Source organism: Hylobates moloch, unplaced genomic scaffold (assembly GCF_009828535.3).
Source record: "Hylobates moloch isolate HMO894 unplaced genomic scaffold, HMol_V3 SCAFFOLD_2, whole genome shotgun sequence".
Taxonomy (NCBI): Eukaryota; Metazoa; Chordata; class Mammalia; order Primates; family Hylobatidae; genus Hylobates; species Hylobates moloch.
In genome coordinates, this window is record NW_026652277.1 from 85,116,312 (window position 1) to 85,143,929 (window position 27,618).

Here is a 27,618-nt window from a genome sequence, read left to right on the forward strand (position 1 = left end):
TTTTATATTCAGATTTCTGTTTTTCCTTTTCATCTAAATTCAGCCTACCCATTATACCTGTATACCAATTCTTAACCATGCAGCCTGAGTGAGCAATACTCATGGTTCCCCAACAAGCTTCCAAAATGAGTATCCTTCAATATCTACAGCTCTTAGCTGTACATCTTTTCATAGTGGGGGAATCTATTCTCTGCTGCCCTTTATTTTTGGGTCTTAACTGTTTCCACAAATGCTGAACTAATTATCTGTCATATAGACAGCTGTCTGTAGGACTCAGTATCTCAGTTACACTAGATCCTAAATGTTGTGCAAGCTCTAGAGTTTCCATTCAGCTCTGACTAGCAACTAGTGGCCTTTTAGCAAGGAGCACAGTTAATGCAGTAAAGTATCATATTGGGGCAGCAGTGGGGTGGGGTTCTGTATGAGTGCCTTCCTATGAAATTGTCCCAGGTCTTTATTGTTCAATTGATAAAATTCTCAAAGAGTGACACAAAAACTCTACTTTGAAATGCTTTCTGCCCAGGGCTGCAGAGGCAAAAATATGCAAATAGTCCTATAGCCTAGCATTTTTTAAAAGATTTTTATTTTAGAAAGGAAGTCAGTATATTGAGGAGATATCTACACTCCCACGTTTGCTGCAGCACTGTTCACAATAGCGAAGTTTTTTTGTTTTTTTTTTTTTTTGAGATGGAGTCTCACTCTGTGGCCTAGGCTGGAGTACAGTGGCGCAATCTCAGCTCACTGCAACCTCTTCTCCCAGGTTCAAATGATTCTCCTGCCTCAGCCCCCAAGTAGCTGGGATTACAGGTGCAAGCCACCATGCCCAGCTAACTTTTGTATTTTTAGTAAAGACAGATTTTCGCCATGTTGGCCAGGCTGGTCTTGAACTCCTGAGCTTGGGTGATCCACCCGCCTCGGCCTCCCAAAGTTCTGGGATTAAAGCATGAGCCATCGTGCCTGACCAAAAACTATGCTTCCTAAACAGATTTTTACAGGGAGGAATTTGCTACCTGAGAAGACATAGTTCCATCCAGTGGTAACTAATCCAACTCTAATCATATGCTCCAGAATGATCCTATAGTTAAGACATTCAAACTCAAAGTTAATAATAGCTATTTCCAACTAATTTCAGATAAAAACAATCACTTTCAGTACGAATTAGCTCCAATGCTCTCTATTAAAAAAAACAAAACAAAAACTAGTGGTTCTGACACTCACCAGCTCCATGACCTTGGGCAAATGACTTAACCTTTCTAAACCTCAGCTCTCTGGTCTAATAATGGTATAAAGATGGGATGAGTTAATGAAAGTAAAAACCGTGCACTGCTTACCACTAAGTAAGTAAATGTTAGTTCTGATTATTATATTATTCAAAGATATAGCCCAAATGAAGTAGTTTCAGAGAATACACGGGAGGCATATTCCACAGGAGCAAACTTAAAAAGTAGCTCTTAGGGTAGATCTTGAACTTCCAACAATGACAGGAACACCAAAATGAAAATGAAAATATCTAGTTTAAAATGTATGAGCATAGATCCAGGAGCTGATGTGAAAGTACTTGGTCCTTTTTGCTCTCTTCAATAGATAGTACACTTAAAAATGGCAGCACTTTGATGGAGAGACCAATGTCACACCAAATCAAATGACCATATGGTGAACTTGGTAATTATAAGTATTAACAGCAAGCTGGCCCATGGCCAGTCAGCATTTCCATTCCACAGGTGCTCTTCAACAGCAAAGCCTGGTTACATTCCCATTAGTTGTTCATACAGAATGCTCAGACTCATGTGGTTTCTGCCTTGTCAGTCATAAAATGCTCAAAATTCCTGCCATAAAATGGCAGGAATTCAGTGCTGAACTCAGTATAATAAGTCACAGATATTAGACGGTTTCAGCAAACTAATTATACTTTCATATTTCTAGTCTTAAAAAGAATAATTTCTATACAACTGAGAAACATCTAAAAGCCAGTTTGTTGAGGTCTGAAACTCAAACTCAGCAATGCTATCAACCCTGAAAGTATGTGAAATGATTAATGTGGTGTTTCCACAGAGTTTGCCTAGGAAGTAAGTAGCACTAGAATGCCCCATCTGAAAAGGGTAATGATAAATTGGTGGTTTGGGGGAAATGGTACAGTGGGTGCCAAATGTCAAATCCCTGATGTGTATCCTGAGGTATGCAAAATTCCTCAGGCTTTTGCTACTGTGAGGATTTGAGAATATTTCTGCTTCCTGAATCTCCTTCTGAGGAAATTTCGGTTTCCCTATCAGAGGGACTCAGCATTCATTTAGGGACCATTTGTACTGAGATCACAAAGTCCTTTTTGGGGACATCAGTCCTTAGAAGAAGGTTTTCTATTTAACTCCTAATTACTTTGCTACACTATAATCCCTATTTCAGTAGGATCACTAAGTTTTGCCAAAGGAAAAAGCCAATATAATCAATAGATTGTAATTAAATTCAAATGCCATATTTGGGAACTTTACCTTGAAGGAGGATGAGGGGCTGTTTTCAAGCACAGAAAGCAAGAACAGTTTGGAGATTTGAAAGAACATTCTGTGATTGAACAATGGCAAATAGTCTGGTTTGTTGCTAACACTGGGGCTGGAACCTTGGAGGGAGGCCAGTAAAAGAAGAAAGATAAGCTAGATCTCTGGAACAAAAGTGGAACAAAAGTGTCAAGCAAAAGCTACCTCCCACTCAAAGCTCTTCTCAACTGTGTGTGCTTTTGCTGTGATTTGCCTTCACAATGCATTCTTCTTGTCAGTTCTGTGCAGCTGTTAACTGAATTATTGTGGTAACTCTGGCCATAAGTGATGGTCTTGGCTAACAGTTACTCGTAATAAGAAGAGATTGGCCAGGTGCCTTGGCTCACGCCTGTAATTCCAGCACTTTAGAAGGCCGAGGTGGGTGGATCACCTGAGGTTAGGAGTTCGAGACCAGCCTGGCCAACATGTTGAAACCCCATCTCTACTAAAAATACAAAAAGTAGCTGGGTGTGGTGGTGCATGCCTGTAGTCCCAGCTACTCAGGAGGCTGAGGCAGGAGAATCACTTGAGCCCAGGAGGCGGAGGTTGCAGTGAGTTCAGATTATGCAACTGCACTTTAGCCTGGGCAACAGAGCAAGACTCCATGTCACACACAAAAAAGAAGAGATCACAAAAACATAAATTGTTGTTATTATTTCATAATAATGTTATTTTTACTTAATGGACTGTACTCTCACTTACCCTGTACTGGAGGTGGGCTTTTACCCTTCTCTGCATCTCCCATACTCACCTGTCAGGCAAGGCTGTAGCCCTATAAACCACACCCATGTGTGCCTTCTGTTTCTATATCTTTCTTTTCTTCTTTTGCTTGAGACACTCCACTCAATCCCACCTTTGCTCTTTGGACACTTTATTTCTTCTGGCTTGGCTCCTAATACTGTTCTCTTTGTTCGCTAATTTCTGCTTGTTTATATTTTATGGAGTCTCTCTCTTTTGCTTTTTGCCCTATCTGAACCAGATTCTGTCCTCTCCCACCCCACCCGTACCTCCCCTAGAATTTTAGCCATATTCTCTCAGGCAGAATTAATTCCTCCCGTAACTTGCTATTGACAATTCCTGCATCCTGCCTTGCAGTATAATTCATTCATTCATTCTGTCTCTCTCTCTCTGTCTCCTTTCTTTCCTCCCTTATTTCCCAGCTAAAATATAAGTTTCTCAGGGCCTAATTTATCTTCAAACCATAAAAATACTTAATAAATATTTAAGTTGAACTTATTTCCTGTTCTGTCTAGTAACTCAAATTATTGCATTTCTTTTTTTACTCTCCATTAAAATATTTTAATTTGAAAGTTAGTAAATGACATTGTTTCATTACTTTTGTACTTTATGCCTGGGTGGCAAATACATGGAAATTATTTTGTGTGATCACTTTTACAGGCCTCTAAGGGTGTTGTGGGGATTAAATGGGATAATGCATAGAAGCGCAGCATCTGGCATAGAATAGAGCTCACTACCATTAGTGTTTTTAATAGTTAGAAGGATCACAAATGTTGAAGTTCTGTGCTTAAACGCGTGAACTTAAGGTAAAAATAACATCAGAAAGGAATAGTCAGTTCTCACAAGTACTTATGTAATACTATTCAACTTTTTTTCTTGACAGAGATCAGCGGCATTATGACAAAAGTAAAACTTGAGATCCGTAATAGTCTGTGGCATAATCATATTTAGATGATTACAAATGAAAATATTGTAAATCTCCAACTTGTATGAGATGCAAAGAGGTCTTTCATAGGACCATAAATAAACTATTCTAGCGAAACAACTGTCTATCATCTTTTCCCAGAAATCTTGTGATATTTCTTACATTTTAATGTGTGCTAACATGCATGGCTTGGTCCAACGTACCATAGTGATGCCTCTAAATCATGCTGATAGCCATGTAAACTGGTACCCAGACTTTCTCTCTCTCTCTGTCACACACATACACACACACACACACACGCACACATGCACACACACCACACAATTATAACAGCCCACCACCAGGAGGGTAGAAGATCAATGAGTGAGTTTTCTGATTGTGGGGATGAAATTGCTCTGGCTCATTTATTCTCTGTCCCCCAGGCTTCCAAGTGACAGTGACATATTTTTCTTTTCTGATTTAAAGATGTATTACTGACTTTGTAAAAGAGTGTCCACCTGGCCCCCAGAGGTTCTTATTCGTGGTTTTGGTTTCATTGCTATCCCTTAAACACCCCAAGCAGAATTCTGCTTCATGTGATAGCACTTTTATCACTTTTATTTCCTCTGCCAGGACAACTCTTGTTCTAGATAGCCACATGGCTTACCTCTTTGCTTCACCAGGACCTCTGTCACCTTGTTAGAGAGTCGTCTCTGCTCATCTTAGATAAAATAGAACACCCGTAGCACTCTCTATTCTTTATAACTCCATCACTACCTGACATTGCTATTTCATTATTGTCTGTCTGTCCCTTGTAGAATGTAAGCACCGTGGCGTAGGGGGCTTTTTCTGCATTGTTCATTAGTCTGTCTCCAGCATTTTAAACTTCATTTAGTAAAGAATAAGTATCCAAAAACTATTTTTTGAAAGAATGTATAAAACTAGCTGAGATAGAGACAATTGTCATCTATCGAAAATTACAAGTCCTGATTTATGAAGTATGCCTTTGGGTGCAAATATTACACGATAGCTTAGACGTGAACTTGTGTCTGATGACTGAGGTAGCTTCTGGACTGATTTCCCTGCCTCTAGTCTCTTCATCTTTGTCTGCATTGTTCTGAGTTTTCCTTGCACAAAAATCTGATCTTGCCACTTTCCAGACCAACTTCATTTCATAGTTCTCTGTATTTTCATACCAAATCCAGGCTTCTAGGGTGACTACAAGATCCCTTAAGATCTACCCTAATTTGCCTTTCTAGTCTCATCTTTTCCCACTCACTTTCCTGCTTATACAGAGTGGCTACATGTACATCCCTGCACAGATCACATTGTTTCATGCCTTTTCGACTTTGCCTACGTTCCCTGCTTAGTGTTTTTATCACTACCAACCCCATAAGAGTTCCCTGTAAACTCTTCACTCAGGTTCTGTTTAAACATCATAGCCTCTGAAAAGCCCCCACTCTTCCTCCTAGTCCCAGCCAATCATGGTCTAATGTCATTTGTAGGCTCCTTTATGCATATGTGTCTTACTAAGGTGCAGCAATTTGCATTCACAACCATTATTATTGGCTCTTGAGGTATGAGTCACGCACATCCTGTCCATCTTTAGCCATCAGTAGCCATCAATTGTCTAAACTCTCACATGTGCTGATTTTTTATTATCTGGGAAGGTTGATGGCTCCTTTGTGTTCCCCATGATTAATTTCTGGTGCTCGGTTAATATGAGCCAATTTAAACGCTAACATAAAGAACACTTGATAAGGTGACTCAATTAGGAATCCTAGGCACAGTATTTTCTTAGCCATATGTAAATGATATCTTGTTATTTATTTTAAGCATCTTATTTTAGCTGTTCTGTTAAATTTTGAAAAGCAAGTGATTAATTGATGTGTAAAATTATAAAGATATTTTTTCACCTTAAGTAGATGGAGTAGGAATTTTCTATTGATAAACTATGACTATGTTTAAGTTCTCAAGTAACATAAATGTAACACAGGATTTTCTAGAACAGCAGCCTTCAGACTTTGTTATTTCTTACTCATGTCAGTAAAAATGTAAGAGCATATATTCCATATGTTTCTATTTTTTTAAATAGTAATGTTTTAATTTAATTTAATGATACTTATATGGAGCTTGCTATATTTAAGGCACTGTTTTAAGAAGTTCGCAGATTTATGGAGTAGGTAGTTATTCTTGTTTTACATGAAAAGAAACTGAGTCATAGATTAAATAAGTTGCCCATGTTAGACAGTTGTAAGTTGCAGAGCTGAGCAGTCTGTCTGCGTGCGCATGCTGTCAATGCACTAAGCTGCATTTATAATAAATAAAAATTTACTATAAACAAGTTCTAATATATTCTGTATGTTACAAAAGATACATAAAATAAAAATTAAAAAGAACAAGGCAAAAGGGAACAAAATAGTGGTGTTTTAAAATATCAGGCTAATTGTAATTACATAAGGGCTTCACATAATCGATAACTAACCATCACAGGGAAGAATGTATGCTAAGGATGGTTTATAATGAATGATTATAGATGTAAATCTGTCCTTCAAATTGCAGTCTTGATAACTTTGAATCTTTTGGCCAACAACTTTTTGTCAAACCTAATTTGATCATCTTCGTTTTTAATCTTATAATATGGCTGTTGAATAGCTTATACCAGGAGTAGAATTTCCCACGTTTCTTGTTCACTTACACGCTTCCATCACTGGTGTTATCCTCAGCATGTGATGCCTTTGAAGGAATATTTTAGACCTATTTGTCCTTGTGAAGTATAGTATAGCTAAAACTTGACAATATACTCTACAAATTCTCCTAACTGGTCTCTTGTAAACTGCCATAGAGTGTAACCCGCTGAAATCAGAGAATGACTACATGAGGGCACCACTATCTACCCCTCTGTGCCTGGAACATGCATGCCTCTTTCAGGATATTTTGCTCACTGTATGAGATATGGATCCTCTGATACAATTACTGAACTAGAATGCCTGTGAAAATCCATATATCAAATGTAGACTCATATTATATTTAGAGAAAATGGAAATAGAAATTCTAATATTTTTCTTTACTCACCCCAAAGGATTGTCGTGTGCTGCTCCCATCCTTTTTTTTGGCTTAGAGAACCCTTGAAATGCAATGAAAGAAGTCACCTGGATGTAAAGCCTCAAATACAAAGATAAAACTGTGGCTCAGAGAGGCAAAAGAGGCTTATAAAGATGAAACTCAGCAGAGTTGCAACAGACACTTGGCTTACAAATAAAGATAGATATTGTTAACACATTTAAAATGTGAGAACAATTTAAGTTGCAGTAGCTCTTTCTGTTAAGTCTTTTTTCCCCCCTTTTTTGTTGTCAGCCAGTTGCTTCATGGTTATGTTCAATCCTTAATTTAGACCTTTTGGCTGAGGCCTATGGGCATATTGTGGTATTAACAAAATGGGAACCAACTATTGCTTCTCCCTTTCCACTACTGGATCAGGATCTGTTGCTTGATTGCATGCACTAATGAGCCATGAAATATTATTGTTCTGCTGATTTAACTCAGGGAGGCCATTGGGGATTTGTTTGAAAAGTTGAGAGATGGTTGGAGTACTTGGCTTACAGATGAACTCACTAAAATACATGAGATTTTTCATTGCACACACACAATAAAACAACAACCCAGCCAACTAATCAAATGAAAAAACAAAAACAGTCCAGAAAGTTGTATGCCAAAAAACTATTGCACAGATTAAACATATAATTTTCAGGTAAGTATTAAATTATTTAGTCACAATTTAGACACCTAAAGGAGAGATCATGTTTTATAAAGTTATAAAGTGCTAATTTCTGTGATACTTGCATGGTCTTTATAGTGCTTCCCTTTGTATAGTGTTTCCTGTTCTTAATTTTCATTTGCCTGACGTAAGACTGTATTTTACCTTTTTGTAGTTAAGGAAATTTAGCTCAGAGTAATTAATAGGTCTATTATGGTCCATGTATAAACGTATTTGTATATATGTTTTGATAAATCAACAATGAAAATATCACAGGAGAGATTATACCTCCCTTTTGTTTGCTGACATTTAACTATAAGTAGATAAATAATTTTAAGAAACACTACTTTAAATTTGAAGTTATCCTTTATAATCCAAAGATATGTTTTGATAGACGTTGATCAATACAGAATGAGTAGCATAATTGAATAGATTAAATTAGCAAATTATACTGCATTTGTAGAATGTAATGTATTCATCCTCAATTTTTGCTAAATTAAAATTTTAGATTTTTCAAGCAGAGTAAATGGCACAAATACTTCTTGAACATACAGAGTTTGACTGTTTCATTTTTTCTCACTTGTATCTCAAAGTATTTCATACATGTGAAAAATAAAATAGCATAATAATGAAAAACTGCTGTCCTTTGTCTTGCCCCTCCAAATCCCCAGTCCTCCCAGAGGCAATCATTTTTATTTATTTCAGCCGTTTCTTGTAGTATTTTCACCCATATTATCCATTGATTTCCTGTAAGATAAGGCTTGCTTTCTTTCTCCTTCTTTCTTTCTTTCTTTCTTTCTTTCTTTTTCTTTTTCTCTTTTTTTTTTTTTCTCTCTCTCTTTCTTTCTTTCTTTCCTTCCTTCCTTCCTTCCTTCCTTCCTTCCTTCCTTCTCTCTCTCTTTCTTTCTTTCTTTTCTTTTTCTTGGAATTGAACAATGAGAACACATGGACACAGGAAGGGGAACATCACACTCCGGGGACTGTTGTGGGGTGGGGGAAGGGGGGAGGGATAGCATTAGGAGATGTACCTAATGCTAAATGACAAGTTAATGGGTGCAGCACACCAACATGGCATATGTATACATATGTAACAAACCTGCTTGTTGTGCACATGTACCCTAAAACTTAAAGTATAGTAATAAAAAAAAAAAAGTCTTGCTCTGTCACCCAGGCTGGAGTGCAGTAGCCTGATCTCGACTCACCGCAATGTTCGCCTACTGGATTCAAGCGATTCTCCTGCCTCTTCCTCCCGAGTAGCTGGTATTACTGGCACACACCACCATACCTGGCTAATTTTTGTATTTTTACTAGAGACAGGGTTTCACTACATTGGCCAGGCTGATCTTGAACTCCTGATCTCAAGTGATCCACCTGCCTTGGCCTCCCAAAGTGCTGGGATTACGGGTGTTAGCCACCACGCCCTGCCAATATAAGGCTTTCTGAAATGAAATCTTATATTCTTTTCCCACACTTTACTTTCCTGCCCAACTACCATTTTGATGTAATCATATAATAATTTTTAGAATAAATCAGTATTGTTTTTATGTTGTTATTGTGAAAGTATTTTTTACTACAAAACCAAGTGGTAGTCTATGACTGTTTTTTAATAAGATGTTTTTCTTTGTAGTTAATAATTCCCCCTTTTTCCATATACATTAGTTTTTAGTGTATCTATCATTAATTATTTTTTATCCATTCAGCCACTCTATATCCTTTAATTGAATAATTAAATCTATTTATTTTTTAATTGTTTTCTAGTTGTTTTGTAGATTTTTTTTTCTTCCTCTCCTAGTGTCTTCCTTTGTGGTTAAGTGATGTTTTTCTATTAGCATGTTTCAATTTCTTGCTTTTTATTTTTAATGTATCTGTGATAGATTTTTGCTTTGTGGTTACCATGAGGGTTTCAAGAAACATCTTATAGTTATAAAAGTTATTTTAAACTCATAATGACTTAACTTCAATTACAACAAAGGAAGAAAAAAAAACTTCTATCCCTTAACTATGTTCTCTACCCACACTTTGCATTTTTGATGTAAAAATTTGTGTCTTTTTATATTGCATAGTCACTAACAAATTATTGTCATTTTTTTATCAGTTTTTTTCCTTTTATATTAAAGATGATATGTGATTTACACACTTCCATTACATTATTAGAGTATTCCGAATTTGTGTACTTTTATTACTGAATTACATACTTTCAGATGCTTACCTGTTACTCATTAGCACCCTTCATTTTCTTCTTGAAGACAGCATTTCTTGTAAGACAGGTCTGGTGGTGATAAATTCCCTCAGTTTTGTTTGTCTGGAAAAATCTTTACCTCTTCTTTATTTCTAAAGGCAGCTTTGATGGGTAGAGTATTCTTGATTGGCAGTTTTTTTTTTTTTCCTCCAGCACTTTGGATATATTATCTCACTTTCTCCTGGGCTTTAATGTTGCTGCTGAGAAGTCAGCTGTTAGAGATACTGGGATTCCCTTGTATGTTATTTTCTTTTCTCTTGCTGCTTTCAGGATCCTCTCTTTGTCTTGGATTGTAGAAATTTTGATTATAACATGTTGTGGGCTAGTCTTACCTGGATTGAATCTGATTGGAGACCATTGACCTTCCTGTACCTGGGAATTTATATCTTTTTCCAGATTTGAAAGATAGTCTGTTATTTCTTTAAATAAGCTTTCCACTCCTTTCTCTTTCTCTACTCCCTGTTGAACACTAATGACCTGTAATTTGCTGTTTTGACGTTATCCCGTAAATGTCATAAGCTTTCTTCATTCTTTTTTATTCTTCTTTCTCCTCTGACTGTATTTGTAAGTAACCTGTCTTCAAGTTTATAGATTCTTTCCTCTGCTTCATCAGTTCTGCTGTTGATGTTCTATATTGCATTTCTCATTTGTTTTCATTTTATTTTTCAGCTCCAGGATTTCTGTTTGTGATATGGTTTGGCTCTGTGTCCCCACCCAAATCTCATCTTGAATTGTAGCTCCAATAATTTCCATGTGTTATGGGAGGGGCCTGGTGGGAGATAATTGAATCATAGGGGTGGTTTCCTCCATCCCATACTGTTCTCGTGGTAGTGAAAAAGTCTCATGAGATCTGATGGTTTTATGAGGGGTTTTTCTTTTCACTTGTCTCTCATTCTCTCTTGTCTGCTGACATGTAAGATGTGCCTTTCACCTTCTGCCATGATTGTGAGACCTCCCCAGCCATGTGGAACTGTGAGTCCATTAACCTTTTTCTTTATAAATTACCCAGTCTCAGGTATGTCTTTATCAGCAGTGTGAAAATGAACCAATACAGTTTGATATTTGAAAAAATTATTTCAATTTTTAAAATTTCTCTGATAAACTTCTGACTTGTTTTTCCATATTTTATTGATGTTTACTGAGCTTCCTTAAAGATAGCCATTTTGAATTCTTTGTCAGGCAGTTCCTCCATCTTCATCTCTTTAGGGTCACTGGCACCTATTTTGTCCATTTGGTGACATCATATTTCCCTAATTTATCTTAATCCTTTTGGTCATGCATTGATGTCTGTGCATTGACATAGGTACCTAATTCAGCCTTTGCAGTCTGGCTTTGTTTGTGAGCTTCCTTTAGCATTTTTAAGGCTTTCTTTATAAGCCTCTTTAGAGATTCAGAAAAGGTTGCCTGGTAGGTCCCTAAGTCTGTTACCACTCTGTCTATTGCAGGGCTAGGGAGTACCCTAAGACCAGGACTGCCATGGCTGAAATCCTTTGGTTGTCAAGGCTAACACAGTGCTGGTTGCTCCTGAAGCCCATGGCTACCAAGACCAGCACAGCACTAAGGCATGTCCAAGTCTTGCAGCTTTTATGACCTGCCCACAACTGAGGCTTTTCAGGGCTCAAGGTCGATGCAGTTGGTTGTCTGCCATTATTTCTTAAGGGTTCTATCTTATGCTTATCAATATTAATTTCCAAGCATGCTAACATTTCAGATAATCTATCAATTTCATGAATTCTTAGACTCCTCGTCTAGATCCCTGTATCCTACTTTTCCCATCTGGACTGGTAGCTCCCTTGGCCTGATGAATTCCTGTCATCCTAGGACCTTCTTTTGTAGCTCTAGCTTATGTTGGCTCTACTCTTTCCTAGATTCTGTGTCTTCATCTTTAAAAAAGTGTATTTCCTCTTTTTCTGAGGCATATCCTACTATGGCTATCTAGGAAAAGGTGCAATGGTAAACAACTTAAAAAATTCATTGCACATCCAAAATTTCATTTACTTTCCCCTCACACTTTATTCATATCTGGCTGAATATTATATTCTAAGTAAAAATAATTGTACCATAACATTTTGAAAGCATCAGATTTCCTGCCATTCTGAATCCTTTGTATATAATCTGATTTTTACTTGGAAAGATTTTAGGTTTTTGTTTTTACCCCTGGTACTCTAAAATGTCATCAAGATGTGCCATAAATAGGGTTTTTGTCTTTCATTGTACTGAATATTCATTGGGATTTTTCGCTTTGTAAACTTATGTCCTTAAGTCTTTGCATATTTCCTTGTACAATTTTTTGATGAATTTCTCCTTTCCAGTTTTTTCTGTTTTATCTTTCTGTAACATTTATTATTTAGATATTGGACCACATAGGTTAGTCCTCTAAATCTCTTCAAATGTTTCCCAACTGTTTGTCTATCATTTTCTTTTCTGAGAGATTTCCTCTATTTTATCTTCTAGATTTTTAATTGATTTTTTTCTGACCCTAATATTTTTAATTTTGAATTATTTTTTTAAATGTTTTTATTATTATACTTTAAGTTCTAGGGTACATGTGCACAATGTACAGGTTTGTTATGTGTGTATACATGTTCCATGTTGGGGTGCTGCACCCATTAATTTGTCATTTACATTAGGTATATCTCCTAATGCTATCCCTCCCCCCTGCCCCCCCCCCCCACAGGCCTGGTGTGTGATGTTCCCCACCCTGTGTCCAAGTGTTCTCATTGTTCAATTCCCACCTGTGAGTGAGAACATGCAGTGTTTGGTTTTCTGTCCTTGCAATAGTTTGCTGAGAATGATGATTTCCAGCTTCATCCATGTCCCTAAAAAAGAACTGGAACCCATCCTTTTTTATGGCTGCATAGTATTCCATGCTGTATATATGCCACATTTTCTTAATCCAGTCTATCATTGATGGACATTTGGGTTGGCTCCATGTCTTTGGTATTGTGAATAGTGCCACAATAAACATACCTGTGTGTGTGTCTTTATAGCAGCATGATTTATAATCCTTTGGGTATATACCCAGTAATGGGATGGCTGGGTCAAATGGTATTTCTAGTTCTAGATCCTTGAGGAATCGCCACACTGTCTTCCACAATGGTTGAACTAGTTTACAGTCCCACCAACAGTGTAAAAGCATTCCTATTTCTCCACATCCTCTCCAGCACCTGTTGTTTCCTGACTTTTTAATGATTGCCATTCTAACTGGTGTGAGATGGTATCTCATTGTGATTTTGATTTGCATTTCTCTGATGGCCAGTGATGATGAGCATTTTTTCATGTGTCTCTTGGCTGCATAAATGTCTTCTTTTGAGAAGTGCTGTCATATCCTTCGCCCACTTTTTGATGGGGTTGATTTTTTTCTTGTAAATTTGTTCAAGTTCTTTATAGATTCTGGATATTAGCCCTTTGTCAGATGGGTAGGTTGTAAAAATTTTCTCCCATTCTTTAAGTTGCCTGTTCACTCTGATGGTAGTTTCTTTTGCTGTGCAGAAGCTCTTTAGTTTAATTAGATCCCATTTGTCAATTTTGGCTTTTTTTGCCATTGCTTTTGGTGTTTTAGACATGAAGTCGTTGCCCATGCCTAAGTCCTGAATGGTATTGCCATGTTTCCTTCTAGGTTTTTATGGTTTTAGGTCTAACATTTAAGTCTTTAATCCATCTTGAATTAATTTTTGTATAAGGTGTAAGGAAGGGATCCATTTTCAGCTTTCTACATATGGCTAGCCAGTTTTCCCAGCAACACCATTTATTAAATAGGGAATCATTTCTCCGTTTCTTGTTTTTGCCAGGTTTGTCAAAGATCAGATGGTTGTAGATGTGTAGTATTATTTCTGAGAGCTCTGTTCTGTTCCATTGGTCTATATCTCTGTTTTGGTACCAGTACCATGCTTTTTTGGTTACTGTAGCCTCGTAGTACAGTTTGAACCCAGGTAGCATGATGCCTCCAGATTTGTTCTCTTTGCTTAGGATTGACTTGGCAATGTGGGCTCTTTTTTTGGTTCCATATGAACTTTAAAGCAATTTTTTCCAATTCTGTTAAGAAAGTCATTGGTAGCTTGATGGGGATGGCATTGAATCTATAAATTACCTTGGGCAATATGGCCATTTTCCATGAGCATGGAATGTTCTTCCATTTGTTTGATTCCTCTTTTATTTCGTTGAGCAGTGGTTTATAGTTCTTCTTGAAGAGGTCCTTCACATCCCTTGTAAGTTGGATTCCTAGGGATTTTATTCTGTTTGTAGCAACTGTGAATGGGAGTTCACGCATGATTTGGCTCTCTGTTTGTCTGTTATTGGTGTATAAGAATACTTGTGATTTTTGCACATGGATTTTGTATCCTGAGACTTGGTTGAAGTTGCTTATCAGCTTAAGGAGATTTTGGGCTTAGACGATGGGGTTTTCTAAATATACAATATGTCATCTGTAAACAGGGACAATTTGACTTCCTCTTTTCCTAATTGAATACCCTTTATTTCTTTCTCTTGCCTGATTGCCCTGGCCAGAACTTCCAACACTATGTTGAATAGGAGTGGTGAGAGAGGGCATCTCTGTTGTGTGCCAGTTTTCAAAGGGAATGCTTCCAGTTTTTGTCCATTCAGTATGATATTGGCTCTGGGTTTATCATAAATAGCTCTAATTATTTTGAGATACATCCCATCAGTACCTAGTTTATTGAGAGTTTTTAGCATGGAGGGCTGTTGAATTTTGTCAAAGGCCTTTTCTGCATCTATTGAGATAATCATGTGGTTTTTGTCTTTGGTTCTGTTTGTTTGCTGGATTACATTTATTGATTTGTGTATGTTGAACCAGCCTTGCATCCCAGGGATGAAGCCGACTTGATCATGGTGGATAGGCTTTTTGATGTGCTGCTGGATTCGTTTTGCCAGTATTTTATTGAGGATTTTTGCATCAAAGTTCATCAAGGATATTGGTCTAAAATTCTGTTTTTTTGTTGTGTCTCTGCCTGGCTTTGGTATCAGGATGATGTTGGCCTCATAAGATGAGTTAGGGAGGGTCCCCTCTTTTTCTATTGATTGGGATAGTTTCAGAAGGAATGATACCAGCTTCTCTTTGTACCTCTGGTAGAAGTCGGCTGTGAATCCTTCTTCTCCTGGACTTTTTTTGGTTGGTAACTGTTAATTATTGCCTCAATTTCAGAGCCTGTTTTTTTTATTATTATACTTTAGGTTTTATCGTACATGTGCACAACCTGCAGGTTTGTTACATATGTATCCATGTGCCATGTTGGTTTGCTGCACCCATTATCTCGTCGTTTAGCATTAGGTATATCTCCTAATGCTGTCCCTCCCCCCTACCCCCACCCCACAACAGTCCCCAGAGTGTGATGTTCCCCTTCTTGTGTCCATGAGTTCTCATTGTTCAATTCCCACCTATGAGTGAGAACATGCGGTGTTTGGTTTTTTGTCCTTGCGATAGTTTACTGAGAATGATGGTTTCCAGGTTCATCCATGTCCCTACAAAGGACATGAACTCATTTTTTATGGCTGCATAGTATTCCATGGTGTATATGTGCCACATTTTCTTAGTCCAGTCTATCGTTGTTGGACATTTGGGTTGGTTCCAAGTCTTTGCTATTGTGAATAGTGCTGCAAGAAACATACGTGTGCATGTGTCTTTATAGCAGCATGATTTATAGTCCTTTGGGTATATACCCAGTAATGGGATGGCTGGGTCAAATGGTATTTCTACTTCTAGATCCCTGAGGAATCGCCACACTGACTAGCCTGTTATTGGTCTATTCAGGGATTCAACTTCTTCCTGGTTTAGTCTTGGGAGGGTGTATGTGTTGAGGAATTTATCCATTTCTTCTAGATTTTCTAGTTTATTTGCGTAGAGGTGTTTATAGTATTCTCTGATGGTAGTTTCTATTTCTGTGGGATTGGTGGTGATATCCCCTTTATCATTTATTATTGCATCTGATTCTTCTCTCTTTTCTTCTTTTTTTCGTCTTGCTAGTGGTCTATCAATTTTGTTGATTTTTTCAAAAAACCAGTTCCTGGATTCAGTGATGTTTTTGAAGGTTTTTTTGTGTCTCTGTTTCCTTCAGTTCTGCTCTGATCTTAGTTATTTCTTGCCTTCTGCTAGCTTTTGAATGTGTTTGCTCTTGCTTCTCTAGTTCTTTTAATTGTGATGTTAGGGTGTCAATTTTAGATGTTTCCTGCTTTCTCTTGTGGGCATTTAGTGCTATAAATTTCCCTCTACACCCTGCTTTGAATGTGTCCCAGAGATTCTGGTATGTTGTGTCTTTGTTCTTGTTTGTTTCAAAGAACATCTTTATTTATGCCTTCATTTTGTTATGTATCCAGTAGTCATTCAGGAGCAGGTTGTCCAGTTTCTGTGTAGTTGAGTAGTTTTGAGTGAGATTCTTAATCCTGAGTTCTAGTTTGATTGCACTGTGGTCTGAGAGACAGTTTGTTATAATTTCTGTTCTTTTACATTTGCTGAGGAGTGCTTTACTTCCAACTATGTGGTCAATTTTGGAATAAGTGTGGTGTGGTGCTGAAAAGAATGTATATTCTGTTGATTTGGGGTGGAGAGTTTTGTAGATGTCTATTAGATCTGCTTGGTGCAGAGCTGAGTTCAATTCCTGGATATCCTTGTTAACTTTCTGTCTTGTTGATCTGTCTGATGTTGACAGTGGGGTGTTAAAGTCTCCCATTATTATTGTGTGGGAGTCTAAATATCTTGGTAGATCTCTAAGGACTTGCTTTATGAATCTGGGTGCTTCTGTATTGGGTGCATATATATTTAGGATAATTAGCTCTTCTTGTTGAATTGATCCCTTTACCATTATGTAATGGCCTTCTTTGTCTCTTTTGATCTTTGTTGGTTTAAAGTCTGTTTTATCTGAGACTATGATTGTAACCCCTGGTTGTTTTTGTTTTCCATTTGCTTGGTAGATCTTCCTCCATCTGTTTATTTTGAGCCTATGTGTGTCTCTGCACATGAGATGGGTTTCCTGAATACAGCACACTGATGGGTCTTGACTCTTTATCCAGTTTGCCAGTCTGTGTCTTTTAATTGGAGCATTTAGCCCATTTACATTTAAGGTGAATATTGTTATGTGTGAATTTGATCCTGTCGTTATGATGTTAGCTGGTTATTTTACTTGTTAGTTGATGCAGTTTCTTCCTAGCCTCGATGGTCTTTACAATTTGGCATGTTTTTGCAGTGGCTGGTACCAGTTGTTCCTTTCCATGTTTATTGCTTCCTTCAGGAGCTCTTTTAGGGCAGGCCTGGTGGTGACAAAATCTCTCAGCATTTGTTGTCTGTAAAGGATTTTATTTCTCCTTCACTTATGAAGCTTAGTTTGGCTGGATATGAAATTCTGGGTCGAAAATACTTTTCTTGAAGAACGTTGAATATTGTCCCCCACTCTCTTCTGGCTTGTAGAGTTTCTGCTGAGGGATCAGCTGTTAGTCTGATGGGCTTCCCTTTGTGGGTAACCTGACCATTGTCTCTGGCTGCCCTTAACATTTTTTCCTTCATTTCAACTTTGATGAATCTGACAATTATGTGTCTTGGAGTTGCTCTTCTCGAGGAGTATCTTTGTGGCATTCTCTGTATTTCCTGAATTTGAACGTTGGCCTGCCTTGCTAGGTTGCGGAAGTTCTCCTGGATAATATTCTGAAGAGTGTTTTCCAAATTGGTTCCATTCTCCCTGTCACTTTCAGGTACACCAATCAGACGTAGATTTGGTCTTTTCACATAGTCCCATATTTCTTGGAGGCTTTGTTCATTTCTTTTCACTTTTTTTTTCTGTAAACTTCTCATGTTGCTTCATTTCATTCATTTGATCTTCAGTCTGTGATACCCTTTCTTCCAGTTGATTGAATCGGCTACTGAAGCTTCTGCATGTGACACGTAGTTCTCGTGCTATGGTTTTCAGCTTCATCAGGTCATTTAATGACTTCTCTACACTGGTTATTCTAGTAAGCCATTCATCTAGTCTTTTTTCAAGGTTTTTAGCTTCTTTGCAATGGGTTCAAACATCTTCCTTTAGCTCGGAGAAGTTTGTTATTACCAGTCATCTGAAGCCTTCTTCTCTCAACTTGTCAAAGTCATTCTCCATCCAGCTTTGTTCCGTTGATGGCGAGGAACTGTGTTCCTTTGGAGGAGAAGAGACGCTCTGATTTTTAGAATTTTGAGGTTTTCTACTCTGGTTTTTCCCCATCTCTGTGGCTTTATCTACCTTTGGTCTTTGGTGATGGTGACATACAGATGGGATTTTGGTGTGGATGTCCTTTCTGTTTGTTAGTTTTTCTTCTAACAGTCAGGACCCTCTGCTGCATGTCTGTTGGAGTTTGCTGGAGGTCCACTCCAGACCTGTTTGCCTGGGTATCAGCAGTGGAGGCTGCAGAAAAGCAAATACTGCAGAATGGCAAATGTTGCTGCCTGATCCTTCCACTGGAAACTTCGTCTCAGAGGGGCACCCAGCTGTATGAGGTGTCAGTCAGCCCCTACTGCGAGATGTCTCCCAGTTAGGCTACTCGGGGTCAGGGACCCACTTGAGGAGGCAGTCTGTCCATTCTCAGATCTCAAGCTCCATGCTGAGAGAACCACTACTCTCTTCAAAGCTGTCAGACTGGGACGTTTAAGTCTGCAGAAGTTTCTGTTGCCTTTTGTTCAGCTATGCCCTGCCCCTAGAGGTGGAGTGTACAGATCCAGACAGGCCTCCTTGACCTGCGGTGGGCTCCACCCAGTTCAAGCTTCCCAGCAGCTTTGTTTACCTACTCAAGCCTCAGCAATGGTGGACCCCCCTCCCCCAGCCCCGTTGCTGCCTTGCAGTTCAATCTCAGACTGCTTTGCTAGCAGTGAATGAGGCTCCGTGGTTGTGGGCCCTCTGAACCAGGCGTGGGATAGAATCTCCTGGTGTGCCATTTGCTAAGGCCTTTGGAAAAGCACAGTATTAGGGTAGGAGTGTCCTGATTTTCCAGGTCCCGTCTGTCATGGCTTCCCTTGGCTAGGAAAGGGAATACCCCCATCCCTTGCACTTCCTGGGTGAGGTGATGCCTTGCCCTGTTTTGACTCACGCTCCATGGGCTGCACCCACTGTCTGAGAAGCCCCAGCGAGATGAACCCAGTACCTCAGTTGGAAATGCAGAAATCACCCATCTTCTGCGTTGCTCACACTGGGAGTTGTTGACTGGAGCTGTTCCTATTTGGCCATCTTGGAACCTCCCCGCCATAACACATTTTCTTTATCCAGTCTATATTGATGGGCATTTAGGTTGATTCCATGTCTGCTGCAATAAAAATACTTGTGAATGTGTCTTTATAATAGAATGATTTGTATTCCTTTGGGTGTATACCCAGTAATGGGATTGCTAGGTTGAATGGTAATTCTGCTTTGAGTTCTTTGAGAAACCTCCAAACTGCTTTCCACAGTGGCTGAACTAATACACATTTCCATCAGCAGTGTATAACCATTCCCTTTTCTTTTCAACTTCACCAGCATCTATTATATTTTGACTTTTTATGAATAGCCAGTCTGACTAGTGTGAGACATTCTTTCATTGTGGTTTTGATTTGCATTTCTGTAATGATTAGTGATATTGGGCATTTTTTCGTATGCTTGTTGGCCACTTTTTTTAAGAGTGTCTGTTCTTGTCCTTTTCCAACTTTTTTTTTTTTGAGATGGAGTCTTGCTGTGTTGCCCAGGCTGCAGTGCAGTGGTGCAATCTCGACTCACTGCAACCACCGCTACCCAGGCTCAAATGATTCTCTTGCCTCAGCCTCCTGAGTAGCTGAGACTACAGGTCCACACCACCATACCCTCCTAATTTTTTTTTTTGTATTTTTTGTAGAGATGGGGTTTCACCATGTTGGCCAGGCTGGTCTTGAACTCCTGATCTTAGGTGATCCACCTGCCTAGGCCTCCCAAAGTGGGATTACAGGCATGAGCCACCATGCCCAGCCTTTGCCAACTTTTTAATGAGGTTATTTATTTGTTTCTTGTAAATTTGTTTAAGGTTCTTATAAATGTTGGAAATTAGATTTTGTCAGATGCATAGTTGCAAAATTTTCCTCCTATTGTGTAGGGTGTCTGTTTACTCTATTGATAGTTTCTTTTGCTGTGCCAAAGCTCTTTAGTATAATTAGGTCCCATTTATCAATTTTTGTTTTTGTTGTAATTGCTTTTGGAGTTTTCGTCATGAAATCTTTGTCAGTTTATATGTCCAGAATGGTATTGCCTAGGTTGTCTTTCAGGTTTTTATAGATTTATGTTTTATATTTCTGTAATCCATCTTGGTTTTTTTTTTGAGATTTTTGTATATAGTTTAAGAAAGGGGTCCAGTTTCAATCTTCTGCATATGGCTAGCCAATTATTCTACCACCATTTTGTGAATAGAGAGTTTTTTTCCCCATTGCTTGATTTTGTCAACTTTGCCTAATATCTGATAGTTGTTGGTATGTGACATTATTTCTGTGTTCTCTATTTTGTTCCATTGGTCTATGTGTCTATTTTTGAAACAGGATCATACTGCTTTGGTTACTGTAGCCTTGTAGCATAGTTACAAGTCAGGTAATGTGATGCCTCCAGCTTTGTTCTTTTTGCGTAGGATTGCCTTGGCTTTCTGGGATCTTTTTTTGGTTCCCTATGAATTTTAGAATAGTTCTTTTTTTTTGAAAAAAACTCTGTGAAGAAAGTCAATGGTAGTTTAATAGGAATAGCATTGAATCTGTAAATTGCTTTGGGAATTATGACCATTTTAAAAATATTGATTCTTCCTACCCATGATCATGGAATGTTTTTCCATTTATTTAAAATAATCATTTCAGTAATAATTATTAATAAAAAGGATGACTCTAGAGATTGGATTTTAAACTCTTTTAGCAGGTTGATGGTGGAAATATTTAGAGACGAATGGGGGTTTCTGTGTCACTGTATTAAACAGGTAGGCAGTCAACCTCATTCATTTGTTAGTAAGGGGAAATAAAATCCAAGGGCTGGGATTTTCTCCCTTGTATTGATGAGATGTGGATGGACTGTGGGGGATGTTCCACAAGGGAAGGATGTAAAATATAGTGCAACAAGGAAAGGCTAGGGAAAAATTCAGTAAGCAGATTAATTGTTGCCTGGCAGCAATAACGACACTTCTAGGAAACTCTGGTCCTTGGGCTTTATAACATCTGGAAGAGTTACAAAGGTATTACGTTGAGAGGTAATTGAAAAGGCTATTTTAGAAAGAGGTCATTTTTATGGGTTTTTTAAGATACCTGACACACAATGTAGGTTTAATAAATAGTACATAAAATGTTACCTCTAGGGAAAATTGCATTTTAGATCTCCATTTTCCCTGCCGTGAACAGGATGTGGTATGAAGTCAAGAGAGATAAGGGTTTATATGGCAGTCCCAGCAGTACGTTTAACATGATCCTGGGTTATTAATAGTAAATGTATTCTGTTTTGGGGGAAATCAAAACAGTCCTCTCACAGATCATTGTCAGACGTTTACCAATATCTTCTTCAACTCTTTTTAAAGGGTGTATACACTGGCATATAAATGACTATAGGGAAGCAGAAAAAAATGGAGGTTTAAAATAGTAGATATTAGGATTAGACTGTAGTAGCTTATTAGATCATTGACACTGAGAAGACTTTGTAGATAAAATTATTTCCATATATAAAATCCCACTCTTTTGTAGAACAGAACACATCTGGAAGAACAATCTGTTACCTCTGGACGAAACCCAGCTATAGGATCCGTAGGGCTGAATACAAATGAAAATGCAGAATCCCTTGTTCAAAAATTATGGAAAGTTTCAAGATGGCAGTAGCAGAACATTAAACCAAGTGGGGGATTCTTACAGGTGCAGGGCACTGTTCGACTATACATGTCTCCCACCCATGAAGCTGGCCCTGCCTCTGGCTGTGCTCCCCACCTTCCTTCCTATTCAACTACTGATGTCTGCCATTCTATCTTTTACGCTTAAACCCTCTCCCTGGTAAGCTTCAATTGCTCCTCAATTATCAGTCACTGTAATCTCTGTGAATGTGAGTTTCATGGAAGCTCACAGCTGAGAGCAGGTTTGATATATGGTAGGATAGAGATAAATCAGGGTTGGGAGAAAGATGAAGGATAGCAGGCTACAGGAGGCTGCCAGCGTATGGCATTGGGATCTTGAGTACCTTATCAGGAAGATGCCTTTATTCAGAGTAGGATTCCTGGAATGGCCTAGTAGAAGTGGAAGTGGGCTGAAGAAGAAAAGCTTTTATGTTTTGCTCTTATGTAGATTTTGTGTTGTGGTGGACCTTTTTAGATAGAGTAGATGATGGTGGGCTAAAGTGCTGATGTAGGTAAGTTTGGATGTCTCTATGCATGTGCTGAGGACTTCTAAGCTGGAGGTATTAAGGGTGAAAGAAACCACTCCTCTAGTCTGCAAATGCTAGGGTCCTCTTTTATGCCTTAACAGATTCAGTAGCAGTTTACTCATGTTCATGTCTAGCAGCTCCAAAGATGGTCCTGGGAAAGGCTTTCACCCTGAATTACAGTATACCTAACCATTACTTAGAAGCTTAGGTTGGGTATTTTTAATGTGGGAAAACAAGAAGGAATCTGAGCTTTCATAGTAAAACATCTACTACCCATAAACCTGTGTGGTATACAAATCATGTTGCTCTCGTCTATTAATATATAGAAGGAAAGTATATTAGTTACACGGATTAGTGTTGTTATTATAATGCTGCGTAATAAACAAAACATCTCTGTAGTATACAACAATAAGCATTTATTCAGCTTATATTCTGGAGTTCCCCTAGTCTAGTCTTGGCATGACAGGGCTTGCTCATGTGTGTGTCAGCTAGGCAGCTCTGCTGTTCTTGGCTGGGCTTGCTTCCATGGCTGTGTGCCAGCAGGCTGTTGGTTGATCTAGTCATTCTTGCAACATTGGATGACTTGGTTTCACTGCATGTGACTTATGTCCTCCAGTAGGCCAAAATGGACATGTTTTCATGAAAATGGCAGTGGGAAATAGGTAGGCAGAGACATATAAATAAAATTTCAGGCTTCTGCTTGCATCACATCTGATAACATTTATTGACTTGAGCAAGTTGCAAAACCAGCCCAGAATAGGAGAGCTTTCCAAATTCCAAAGGTAAGGAGGTGGACCCTGCCTTTTTAGGGGGCAGAACTGCAAAGGCATGTGGCAAAAGATATGGGTAAAGGGAGGAAGGAAGGATTGGAGTCATTTATATCATCCATTTACCATAGTCTGTCAAAAGCTCTGCTAAGACTTGATGTTTAGATTACAATGATATGCTAAGTTTTTGTTCCTTTATATCATTAAATGAAGCTGAATCACCAGGAAAATCTTACACCTATATATCAGTTTTTAATGTATTGTCTCTCAGCTCCAACTACGATTCTGTGCACTGCTTTGTGAAACTGGAGCTGAACCTGGTAAAGATTTCTCTTTCTCCAGCTGGCTTGATGCTAAGCTTTATCAACAGAGGGTGCTAGAGGGACATTGTTGAGGGGATGATGGCAGAAGGGTGCTTCCCTTCCAGGTTCCAGTCCTCATTCCTTGTTATTCATTGTGGAAGTCAGTAGATCAGTGTGCAGATGGCCTAGTGGAGCTCATCATCAAGGCCAGCTCCCCCCTCTCACCTAGGGGCTGTTTTACTGGCAGCTCTGGACACACCCTTAGGGAGCTGTCTTCCTACCTAGCTGGACCGCTTTTATAGTTCAGATCAGATCTGTTCCCTCTGATGTTTCTTCCCCTCTGACAGGAAGTGGTAGCCCTATCTTCTTCAAAATCCTTGGTTCTTCATTTCTTGTACCCCTTCAGCCTAATAATTCTTTTTCCGTAAGTGCTATTTCTGAATTTCTTAGAGCAGGGTTTGGCAAACTATGATTAGTGGACAAAATAAGGGGATATCATTCTATACTTATCAAACTAGCTAAATATTCGACTTATGACAACACAATTATGGGAAGGTTGCGGGGAAGCAAATATCCTAATAAAATGCTAGAAAGAGTATACTATCTTTTGGGAGGTCACTATAAAATATATAACATGTAATTATATATACAATATGCAATAAAACACTTAAAATATGCATATTCTTCCTAACTCAGCAATTTAAAAAATAATTAAAAGGATATGTAAAGATTGATGTAGATTGGGGGCAAGATGGCTAACTAGATGCAGCTAGAAGGAACATCTTTCGCTGAGGGACTGGAACATTAAGACTGGCACACTCCTAACAGATCTTCAGAGGAAGGCCTTGAGAGTGGATGGAAGGAAGACACAGATGCTAGGCTGAAAAAGGAGGAATCTGGGAGCCCTGCATGGGGCTACAAGGACTCATTCCTGGCATTCAATGACTACTGGGAAAGGAGTGAGTTGAGCAGGCAAAGAGCGACCTGTTTGCCTGCTCAGGACAGTTGAGTTGGCAGGGAGAGCTTTATAGAGAAGTGGTAAGGTCAGAACTCCAGCTGGCGTGAAGACCAGAGGGTTTGGTGCAGGAGCATCTGTAGTGGAGCATAGCCAGGGGCGCCTGTTTCCCTAGGCTTGACTTGCTCCTCTAGGAGACGTTAGTGCTAGGGGAACGGTAAGACCTGAACTCTGCAGGATGATCTTGCCCATAAGATTGGGCCAGTACAACCTGAGTACCCCTTGGTATACTGGCTTCCCTGGGGCCCCAGCCTGGCTGTGCCTGCTTGCATTGTAGCCTTGAGTACCCAAGGGTGTACCTCCTGGGCACCTGCATCATAGCTCCTGTGCTGGCAGACCATGCCTGACCACAGAAAGCTCCAGCAGAGTAGCCACCATAGACATGCACCCGTCCACTCACACCTCACACTGCAGCCCCTCCATGCTACTTTGCCTGCACGCACTTACCCACAGCCACCCCTACATTGCTTTGTTGGCATGTGTGTGTTTGTGGGCAAACCTTACATCCCCTTCCTAACCATTGCGTGTGTGTGTGGGCACACACCCTGCCATGCCACTGGTTCTGGTGTGAGAGCATGCCTCCCCCGACCCCATTGGACTGCCATTGCTTTGGGAGTTTTGATGGGTACAGAACCTGCCAACCCCACTACCACTGGCACCACACCCCTGCCCTGATACTGCACCTGGGTGAAACTAGGCACAGAGAACAGCAGACCTGCCCCTACTCTGAGCTGCCAGCCACTGCTGCTCATGTGAATGTGCACAGGAGGTGCACACAATCCTGTGCCCATCAGTTCCCCACCCCTATGCTAACACCACCACCAGTGTGAATGCATGCACAGACATCAGTGGGGCCCCCCACACCCCTGTACTGTGCTGCCTCTGCAGCTGCGGTGAACACCTGTACAGAAGCTGGCAACCCAGCACCTGCTAGCACCCCACTGTAGCCAGTGAGCATGAACTCAGCTGTGCTGCTGCGGCTGCTGGCATGTGAAAATGAGGATATAGCTCACTGCTACCATCCTATGAAGTGCTTTAGCTGGCAACACTTATCAGAGTGTTGTGACCAGTGGTCTGTGAGCACCTTGGCCCTCCAGTACAGCAGGTTCCTAACCTTGAAGAGCCAGGGAACAAAGCTGGGCCAGATACCAGTTCCCCAGTTGAGGAGTTCCAAGCTGAGCCTTGGCCCCATAAAATCTTCCAGAAACAAGGCCAGTCAACTGAACCCATCTTATACCACAGTCAAATACCCAAGATTATAAAATAGGATAAAATAAAAAAATAAGCCATCCAGGGATCTGCTGGCAAGATGGCCAAATAGGAACAGCTCCAGTCTGCAGCTCCCAGCAAGACTGATGGAGAAGGCAGGTGATTTCTGCATTTCCAACTGAGGTACCCAGTTCATCTCACTGGGACTGGTTGGACAGTGGGTGCAGCCCACGGATGGTGAGCTGAAGCAGAAAGGGGTGTTGCCTCACCCAGGAAGTGCAAGGGGTCAGAGAATTCTCTACCCTACCCAAGGGAAGCCGTGAGGGACTGTGTCATGAGGAACAGTGCACTCCGGCCCGGATACTGCACTTTTCCCACGTCTTCACAACCTGCAGGCCGGGAGATTTCCTCCAGTGCCTATGCCACCAGGGCTCTGCATTTCAAACACAAAACTGCGAGGCCATTTGGGCAGACACTGAACTAGTTGCAGAATTCTTTTTTCCATACCCTGGTGGTGCCTGGAACACCAGGGAGACAGAACCATTCACTCCCCTGGAAAGGGGGCTGAAGTCAGGGAGCCAAGTGGTCTGGCTCGGTGGGTTCCACCCCCAGGGAGCCCAGCAAGCTAAGATCCACTGGCTTGAAATTCTTGCTCCCAGCATAGAAGTCTGAGGTCGAACTGGGTCACTCAAGCTTGCTGTGGGGGGAGGGGTGTCCGCCATTGCTGAAGCTTGAGTAGGCAGTATTACTCTCACAGTGTAAACAAAGCCTCCAGGAAATTCAGACTGGGAGAAGCCCACTGCAGCTCAGCAAGGCTGCTGTGGCCAGACTACCTCTCTAGAATCCTCCTCTTTGGGCAGGGCATCTCTGAAAAAAAGGAAGCAGCCTCAGTGAGGGGCTTATATATAAACCCCCCATCTCTCTGGGACAGAGCACCTGGGGGAAGGGGTGTCTATGGGCACAGCTTCACCAGACGTAAACGTCCCTACTTGATGGGTCTGAAGAGAGCAGCAGATCTCCCAGCATAGTGTTCAAGCTCTGCTAAGGGTCAGACTGCCTTCTCCAGTGGGTCCCTGACCCCCATTTATCCTGACTGGGAGACACCTCCCAGTAGGGGCCGACAGACACCTCATATAGGAGAGCTCTGGCTGGCATCTGGCTGGTGCCCCAGAGGAAGAAACAGGCAGCAATGTTTGCTGTTCTGCAGCCTCCGCTGGTGATACCCAGGCAAACAGGGTCTGGATGGACCTCCAGCAAACACCAGCAGACCTGCAGCAGAGGGGCCTGACTGTTAGAAGGAAAACTAACAAACAGAAAGGAATAGTGTCAACACCAACAAAAAGGATATCCACTCAGAGACCCCATCTGAAGGTCACCAACATCAAAGACCAAAGGTAGATAAATCCATGAAGATGGGGAGAAACCAGCGCAAAAAGGCTGAAAATTCCAAAAACCAGAAGGCCTCTTCTCCTCCAAAGGATCACAGCTCCTTGCCAGCAAGGGAACAAAAGTGGTTGAAGAATGAGTTTGACAAATTGACAGAAGTAGGCTTCAGAAGGTGGGTAATAACAAACTCCTCCGAGCTAAAGGGGCATGTTTTAACCCAATGCAAGGAAGCTAAGAACCTTGAAACAAGGTTAGAGGAATTGGTAACTAGAATAACCAGTTTAGAGAAGAACAAGAATGACGCGATGGAGCTGAAAAACACAGCATGAGTACTTCGTGAAACATACACAAGTGTCAATAGCTGAATTGATCAACTGGAAGAAAGGATATCAGAGATTGAAGATCAGCTTAATGAAATAAAGCAAGAAGACA

At 40.0% G+C, this 27,618-nt stretch overlaps 1 long non-coding RNA gene across 1 annotated transcript in view; it reads left to right on the forward strand.

The window, feature by feature from the left end:
- LOC131382634 (uncharacterized) overlaps positions 1-27,618 on the forward strand; it is a 1,005,882-nt gene that overhangs the window by 77,237 nt on the left and 901,027 nt on the right. The gene's annotated exons all lie outside the window — the stretch shown is intronic.